We start from the raw sequence: 8,630 nt of genomic DNA, 5'->3' as shown, positions 1-8,630 counted from the left end.
CTAACCCTAGCCCAAACCCTAACCCTAACCCTAACCGTGGCCCTAGCCCAAACCCTAACCCTAACCCTTACCAAAGCCCTAACCCTAGCCCTAACCCTAACACTAACCCTAACCCTAACCCTAACCCTAGCCCAAACCCTAACCCTAACCGTGGCCCTAACCCTAACCCTAACCAAAGCCCTAACCCTAGCCCTCACCCTAACACTAACCCTAACCCTAACCCTAACACTAGCCCTAACCCTAACCCTAACCCTAACCGTGGCCCTAACCCTAACCATAGCCCTAACGCTAGCCCTAACCCTAACACTAAGCCTAACCCTAGCCCGAGCCCTAGCCCTAACCCTAACCCTAGCCTAACCCTAAGCCTAACCCTAAGGGAGCAATTTGAAAGTGTGGCCGGCGCGAGGGACGCCTGTGCGGGCGTGGAGAGTCGATGTGGAGTCCTTGTGAGCATGGAGTGTGTTGTAAGGGCGTGTTTCTGCCTGTGCCTTGACCCTAACACTAACCCTAACCCTAGCGCTAACCCTAACCGTAGCCGTCACCCGAACCCTAACCCGAGCCCTAGCCCTAGCCCTAACCCTAACCCTAACCCTAACGGAGCAATTTGAAAGTGTGGCCGGCGTGAGGGGCGCCTGTGCGGGCGTGGAGAGTCAATGTGGAGTGCTTGTGAGCATGGAGTGTGTAGTAAGGGCGTGTTTCTGCCTGTGCCTTGACCCTAACCCTAACCCGAACCCTAACCCTAACCGCGGGTGCGGGGGGTTGAACAAACACCGGGGAAGCCATTAACCACCAGCGGGGAGTACATTAAGCAGTTGCCCTTAGTCTCAGGAGCAGCGGGGAACAGATTATCCAACAGCCGGGAAAACATTCACCAACTTCGGGGGAAAACATGAACGAAATATCGGGAAGACATGAACCAACGGCAGGCAAAACACTGGGGAAGCCAGGAACCAACAACGGGGAGTACACTAAGCAGCTGCCCTTAGTCTCAGGAGTAGCGGGGAAGAGATTAAGCAGCAGCCGGGAAAAGATCAGCCAACCGCGGGGGAACTCATTAACCAGTGTCGTGGGAACGCATTAACCAGTTTCGTGGGAACTCATTAACCAGTTTCGGGAAAACTTCCACCAAAGGCGGGGAAAGCATCAACCAACGGCGGGGAAGCCATTGTCCAACAGGGGGGGGGGAGCACATCAAGCAGCTGCCCTTAGTCTCAGGAGCAGCGGGGAAGAGATTAAGCAGCAGCCGGGAAAAGATCAGCCAACCGCGGGGGAACTCATTAACCAGTTTCGTGGGAACTCATTAACCAGTTTCGGGAAACCGTCCACCTAAGGCGGGGAAAACATCAAACAACGGCGGGGAAGCCATTGTCCAACAGGGGGGAGCACATTAAGCAGCTGCCCTTAGTATCAGGAGCAGCGGGGATCAGATTAAGCAACAGCCGGGAAAAGATCAGGAAACCGCGGGGGAACTCATTAACCAGTTTCGTGGGAACTCATTAACCAGTTTCGGGAAAACATCAACCAAAGGCGGGGAAAGCATCAACCAACGGCGGGGAAGCCACTGTCCAACAGTGGGGAGCACATTAAGCAGCTGCCCTTAGTCTCAGGAGCAGCGGGGATCAGATTAAGCAACAGCCTGGGAAAAGATCAACCAACCGCGGGGGAACTCATTAACCAGTTTCCTGGGAACTCATTAACCAGTTTCGTGGGAACTCATTAACCAGTTTCGGGAAAACCTCCACCAAAGGCGGGGAAAGCATGAACCAACGGCGGGGAAGCCATTGTCCAACCGGGGGGAGCACATTAAGCAGCTGCCCTTAGTATCAGGAGCAGCGGGGTACAAATGAACCAGCAGCGGGGAAAACAACTTCGTGGGAACTCATTAACCAGTTTCGTGGGAACTCATTAACCAGTTTCGGGGGAACTCATTAACCAGTTTCGGGAAAACTTCCACCAAAGGCGGGGAAAGCATCAACCAACGGCCGGGAAGCCATTGTCCAACAGTGGGGAGCACATTAAGCAGCTGCCCTTAGTATCAGGAGCAGCGGGGATCAGATTAAGCAACAGCCGGGAAAAGATCAGCCAACCGCGGGGGAACTCATTAACCAGTTTCCTGGGAACTCATTAACCAGTTTCGTGGGAACTCATTAACCAGTTTCGGGAAAACCTCCACCAAAGGCGGGGAAAGCATGAACCAACGGCGGGGAAGCCATTGTCCAACCGGGGGGAGCACATTAAGCAGCTGCCCTTAGTATCAGGAGCAGCGGGGATCAGATTAAGCAACAGCCGGGAAAAGATCAGCCAACCGCGGGGGAACTCATTAACCAGTTTCCTGGGAACTCATTAACCAGTTTCGGGAAAACTTCCACCAAAGGCGGGGAAAACATGCACCAACGGCGGGGAAGCCTTTGTCCAACAGGGGGGAGCACATTAAGCAGCTGCCCTTAGTATCAGGAGCAGCGGGGTACAAATGAACCAGCAGCGGGGAAAACAGCTTCGTGGGAACTCATTAACCAGTTTCGGGGGAACTCATTAACCAGTTTCGGGAAAACGTCCACCAAAGGCGGGGAAAACATCAACCAACGGCGGGGAAGCCATTGTCCAACGGGGGGGAGCACATTAAGCAGCTGCCCTTAGTATCAGGAGCAGCGGGGAACAGATTAAGCAACAGCCGGGAAAAGAACAGCCAACCGCGGGGGAACTCATTAACCAGTTTCGTGGGAACTCATTAACCAGTTTCGTGGGAACTCATTAACCAGTTTCGGGAAAACGTCCACCAAAGGCGGGGAAAACACCAACCAACGTCGGGGAAGCCTTTGTCCAACAGTGGGGAGCACATTAAGCAGCTGCCCTTAGTATCAGGAGCAGCGGGGATCAGATTAAGCAACAGGAGGGAAAAGATCAGCCAACCGCGGGGGAACTCATTAACCAGTTTCGTGGGAACTCATTAACCAGTTTCGGGAAAACTTCCACCAAAGGCGGGGAAAACATGCACCAACGGCGGGGAAGCCATTGTCCAACAGGGGGGAGCACATTAAGCAGCTGCCCTTAGTATCAGGAGCAGCGGGGTACAAATGAACCAGCAGCGGGGAAAACAACTTCGTGGGAACTCATTAACCAGTTTCGTGGGAACTCATTAACCAGTTTCGGGAAAACGTCCACCAAAGGCGGGGAAAGCATCAACCAACGGCGGGGAAGCCATTGTCCAACAGTGGGGAGCACATTAGGCAGCTGCCCTTAGTATCAGGAGCAGCGGGGATCAGATTAAGCAACAGCCGGGAAAAGAACAGCCAACCGCGGGGGAACTCATTAACCAGTTTCGTGGGAACTCATTAACCAGTTTCGTGGGAACTCATTAACCAGTTTCGGGAAAACGTCCACCAAAGGCGGGGAAAACATGCACCAACGGCGGGGAAGCCATTGTCCAACAGGGGGGAGCACATTAAGCAGCTGCCCTTAGTATCAGGAGCGGCGGGGATCAGATTAAGCAACAGCCGGGAAAAGATCAACCAACCGCGGGGGAACTCATTAACCAGTTTCGTGGGAACTCATTAACCAGTTTCCTGGGAACTCATTAACCAGTTTCGGGAAAAATTCAACCAGAGGCGGGGAAAGCATCAACCAACGGCGGGGAAGCCTTTGTCCAACAGGGGGGAGCACATTAAGCAGCTGCCCTTAGTATCAGGAGCAGCGGGGTACAAATGAACCAGCAGCGGGGAAAACAGCTTCGTGGGAACTCATTAACCAGTTTCGGGGGAACTCATTAACCAGTTTCGGGAAAACTTCCACCAAAGGCGGGGAAAGCATGAACCAACGGCGGGGAAGGCATTGTCCAACCGGGGGGAGCACATTAAGCAGCTGCCCTTAGTATCAGGAGCAGCGGGGATCAGATTAAGCAACAGCCGGGAAAAGATCAGCCAACCGCGGGGGAACTCATTAACCAGTTTCGGGGGAACTCATTAACCAGTTTCGGGAAAACGTCCACCAAAGGCGGGGAAAACATCAACCAACGGCGGGGAAGCCTTTGTCCAACAGGGGGGAGCACATTAAGCAGCTGCCCTTAGTATCAGGAGCAGCGGGGTACAAATGAACCAGCAGCGGGGAAAACAGCTTCGTGGGAACTCATTAACCAGTTTCGGGGGAACTCATTAACCAGTTTCGGGAAAACTTCCACCAAAGGCGGGGAAAGCATGAACCAACGGCGGGGAAGGCATTGTCCAACCGGGGGGAGCACATTAAGCAGCTGCCCTTAGTATCAGGAGCAGCGGGGATCAGATTAAGCAACAGCCGGGAAAAGATCAGCCAACCGCGGGGGAACTCATTAACCAGTTTCGTGGGAACTCATTAACCAGTTTCGGGAAAACTGCCACCAACGGCGGGGAAAACATGCACCAACGGCGGGGAAGCCATTGTCCAACAGGGGGGAGCACATTAAGCAGCTGCCCTTAGTATCAGGAGCAGCGGGGTACAAATGAACAAGCAGCGGGGAAAACAACTCCGTGGGAACTCATTAACCAGTTTCGTGGGAACTCATTAACCAGTTTCGGGAAAACGTCCACCAAAGGCGGGGAAAACATGCACCAACGGCGGGGAAGCCATTGTCCAACAGGGGGGAGCACATTAAGCAGCTGCCCTTAGTATCAGGAGCAGCGGGGTACAAATGAACCAGCAGCGGGGAAAACAACTTCGTGGGAACTCATTAACCAGTTTCGGGGGAACTCATTAACCAGTTTCGGGAAAACGTCCACCAAAGGCGGGGAAAACATGCACCAACGGCGGGGAAGCCATTGTCCAACAGGGGGGAGCACATTAAGCAGCTGCCCTAAGTATCAGGAGCAGCGGGGATCAGATTAAGCAACAGCCGGGAAAAGATCAACCAACCGCGGGGGAACTCATTAACCAGTTCCGTGGGAACTCATTAACCAGTTTCGTGGGAACTCATTAACCAGTTTCGGGAAAACGTCCACCAAAGGCGGGGAAAACATCAACCAACGGCGGGGAAGCCATTGTCCAACAGTGGGGAGCACATTAAGCAGCTGCCCTTAGTGTCAGGAGCAGCGGGGATCAGATTAAGCAACAGCCGGGAAAAGATCAGGAAACCGCGGGGGAACTCATTAACCAGTTTCGTGGGAACTCATTAACCAGTTTCGGGAAAACCTCCACCAAAGGCGGGGAAAGCATGAACCAACGGCCGGGAAGCCCTTGTCCAAAAGTGGGGAGCACATTAAGTGGCTGCCCTTAGTATCAGGAGCAGCGGGGATCAGATTAAGCAACAGCCGGGAAAAGATCAGCCAACCGCGGGGGAACTCATTAACCAGTTTCGTGGGAACTCATTAACCAGTTTCGGGAATACTTCCACCAAAGGCGGGGAAAACATGAACCAACGGCGGGGAAGCCATTGTCCAACAGTGGGGAGCACATTAAGCAGCTGCCCTTAGTATCAGGAGCAGCGGGGTACAAATGAACCAGCAGCGGGGAAAACAGCTTCGTGGGAACTCATTAACCAGTTTCGTGGGAACTCATTAACCAGTTTCGTGGGAACTCATTAACCAGTTTCGGGAAAACATCCACCAAAGGCGGGGAAAGCATCAACCAACGGCGGGGAAGCCATTGTCCAGCAGTGGGGAGCACATTAAGCAGCTGCCCTTAGTATCAGGAGCAGCGGGGTACAAATGAACAAGCAGCGGGGAAAACAACTCCGTGGGAACTCATTAACCAGTTTCCTGGGAACTCATTAACCAGTTTCGGGAAACCTTCCACCAAAGGCGGGGAAAACATGCACCAACGGCGGGGAAGCCATTGTCCAACAGGGGGGAGTACATTAAGCAGCTGCCCTTAGTATCAGGAGCAGCGGGGATCAGATTAAGCAACAGCCGGGAAAAGATCAGCCAACCGCGGGGGAACTCATTAACCAGTTTCGTGGGAACTCATTAACCAGTTTCGGGAAAACATCAACCAGAGGCGGGGAAAACATGCACCAACGGCGGGGAAGCCATTGTCCAACAGGGGGGAGTACATTAAGCAGCTGCCCTTAGTATCAGGAGCAGCGGGGTACAAATGAACCAGCAGCGGGGAAAACAACTCCGTGGGAACTCATTAACCAGTTTCGTGGGAACTCATTAACCAGTTTCGGGAAACCTTCCACCAAAGGCGGGGAAAACATGCACCAACGGCGGGGAAACCATTGTCCAACAGGGGGGAGCACATTAAGCAGCTGCCCTTAGTATCAGGAGCAGCGGGGTACAAATGAACCAGCAGCGGGGACAACAACTCCGTGGGAACTCATTAACCAGTTTCGTGGGAACTCATTAACCAGTTTCGGGAAACCTTCCACCAAAGGCGGGGAAAACATGCACCAACGGCGGGGAAGCCATTGTCCAACAGGGGGGAGCACATTAAGCAGCTGCCCTTAGTATCAGGAGCAGCGGGGATCAGATTTAGCAGCAGCCGGGAAAAGATCAGGAAACCGCGGGGGAACTCATTAACCAGTTTCGTGGGAACTCATTAACCAGTTTCGGGAAAACATCAACCAGAGGCGGGGAAAGCATCAACCAACGGCGGGGAAGCCTTTGTCCAACAGGGGGGAGCACATTAAGCAGCTGCCCTTAGTATCAGGAGCAGCGGTGCACAAATGAACCAGCAGCGGGGAAAACAGCTTCGTGGGAACTCATTAACCAGTTTCGGGGGAACTCATTAACCAGTTTCGGGAAATCTTCCACCAGAGGCGGGGAAAGCATCAACCAACGGCGGGGAAGCCTTTGTCCAACAGGGGGGAGCACATTAAGCAGCTGCCCTTAGTCTCAGGAGCAGCGGGGAACAGATTAAGCAACAGCCGGGAAAAGATCAGCCAACCGCGGGGGAACTCATTAACCAGTTTCGTGGGAACTCATTAACCAGTTTCGTGGGAACTCATTAACCAGTTTCGGGAAAACGTCCACCAAAGGCGGGGAAAGCATCAGCCAACGGCGGGGAAGCCATTGTCCAACAGTGGGGAGCACATTAAGCAGCTGCCCTTAGTATCAGGAGCAGCGGGGATCAGATTAAGCAACAGCCGGGAAAAGATCAGCCAACCGCGGGGGAACTCATTAACCAGTTTCCTGGGAACTCATTAACCAGTTTCGGGAAATCCTCCACCAAAGGCGGGGAAAGCATCGACCAACGGCCGGGAAGCCTTTGTCCAACAGTGGGGAGCACATTAAGCAGCTGCCCTTAGTCTCAGGAGCAGCGGGGTACAAATGAACCAGCAGCGGGGAAAACAACTTCGTGGGAACTCATTAAGCAGTTTCGTGGGAACTCATTAACCAGTTTCGGGAAAACATCCACCAGAGGCGGGGAAAGCATCAACCAACGGCGGGGAAGCCATTGTCCAACAGGGGGCAGTACATTAAGCAGCTGCCCTAAGTATCAGGAGCAGCGGGGATCAGATTAAGCAACAGCCGGGAAAAGATCAGCCAACCGCGGGGGAACTCATTAACCAGTTTCGTGGGAACTCATTAACCAGTTTCGGGGGAACTCATTAACCAGTTTCGGGAAACCTTCCACCAAAGGCGGGGAAAACATCAACCAGCGGCGGGGAAGCCATTGTCCAACAGGCGGGAGCACATTAAGCAGCTGCCCTTAGTATCAGGAGCAGCGGGGTACAAATGAACCAGCAGCGGGGAAAACAGCTTCGTGGGAACTCATTAACCAGTTTCGGGGGAACTCATTAACCAGTTTCGGGAAAACATCAACCAGAGGCGGGGAAAGCATCAACCAACGGCGGGGAAGCCTTCGTCCAACAGGGGGGAGCACATTAAGCAGCTGCCCTTAGTATCAGGAGCAGCGGGGTGCAAATGAACCAGCAGCGGGGAAAACAACTTCGTGGGAACTCATTAACCAGTTTCGTGGGAACTCATTAACCAGTTTCGTGGGAACTCATTAACCAGTTTCGGGAAAACGTCCACCAAAGGCGGGGAAAGCATCAACCAACGGCGGGGAAGCCATTGTCCAACAGACGGGAGCACATTAAGCAGCTGCCCTTAGTATCAGGAGCAGCGGGGATCAGAGTAAGCAACAGCCGGGAAAAGATCAGCCAACCGCGGGGGAACTCATTAACCAGTTTCGTGGGAACTCATTAACCAGTTTCGGGAAAACTTCCACCAAAGGCGGGGAAAACATGCACCAACGGCGGGGAAGCCATTGTCCAACAGGGGGGAGCACATTAAGCAGCTGCCCTTAGTATCAGGAGCAGCGGGGTACAAATGAACCAGCAGCGGGGAAAAAAACTTCGTGGGAACTCATTAACCAGTTTCGTGGGAACTCATTAACCAGTTTCGGGAAAACTTCCACCAAAGGCGGGGAAAACATGCACCAACGGCGGGGAAGCCATTGTCCAACAGGGGGGAGCACATTAAGCAGCTGCCCTTAGTATCAGGAGCAGCGGGGTACAAATGAACCAGCAGCGGGGAAAACAACTTCGTGGGAACTCATTAACCAGTTTCGTGGGAACTCATTAACCAGTTTCGGGAAAACGTCCACCAAAGGCGGGGAAAGCATCAACCAACGGCGGGGAAGCCATTGTCCAACAGGGGGAAGTACATTAAGCAGCTGCCCTTAGTATCAGGAGCAGCGGGGTACAAATGAACCAGCAG

The sequence above is a fragment of the Mustelus asterias genome, unplaced genomic scaffold (genome assembly GCF_964213995.1).
Source record: "Mustelus asterias unplaced genomic scaffold, sMusAst1.hap1.1 HAP1_SCAFFOLD_3182, whole genome shotgun sequence".
NCBI lineage: Eukaryota > Metazoa > Chordata > Chondrichthyes > Carcharhiniformes > Triakidae > Mustelus > Mustelus asterias.
Note: the sequence above shows the minus strand (reverse complement) of the source record.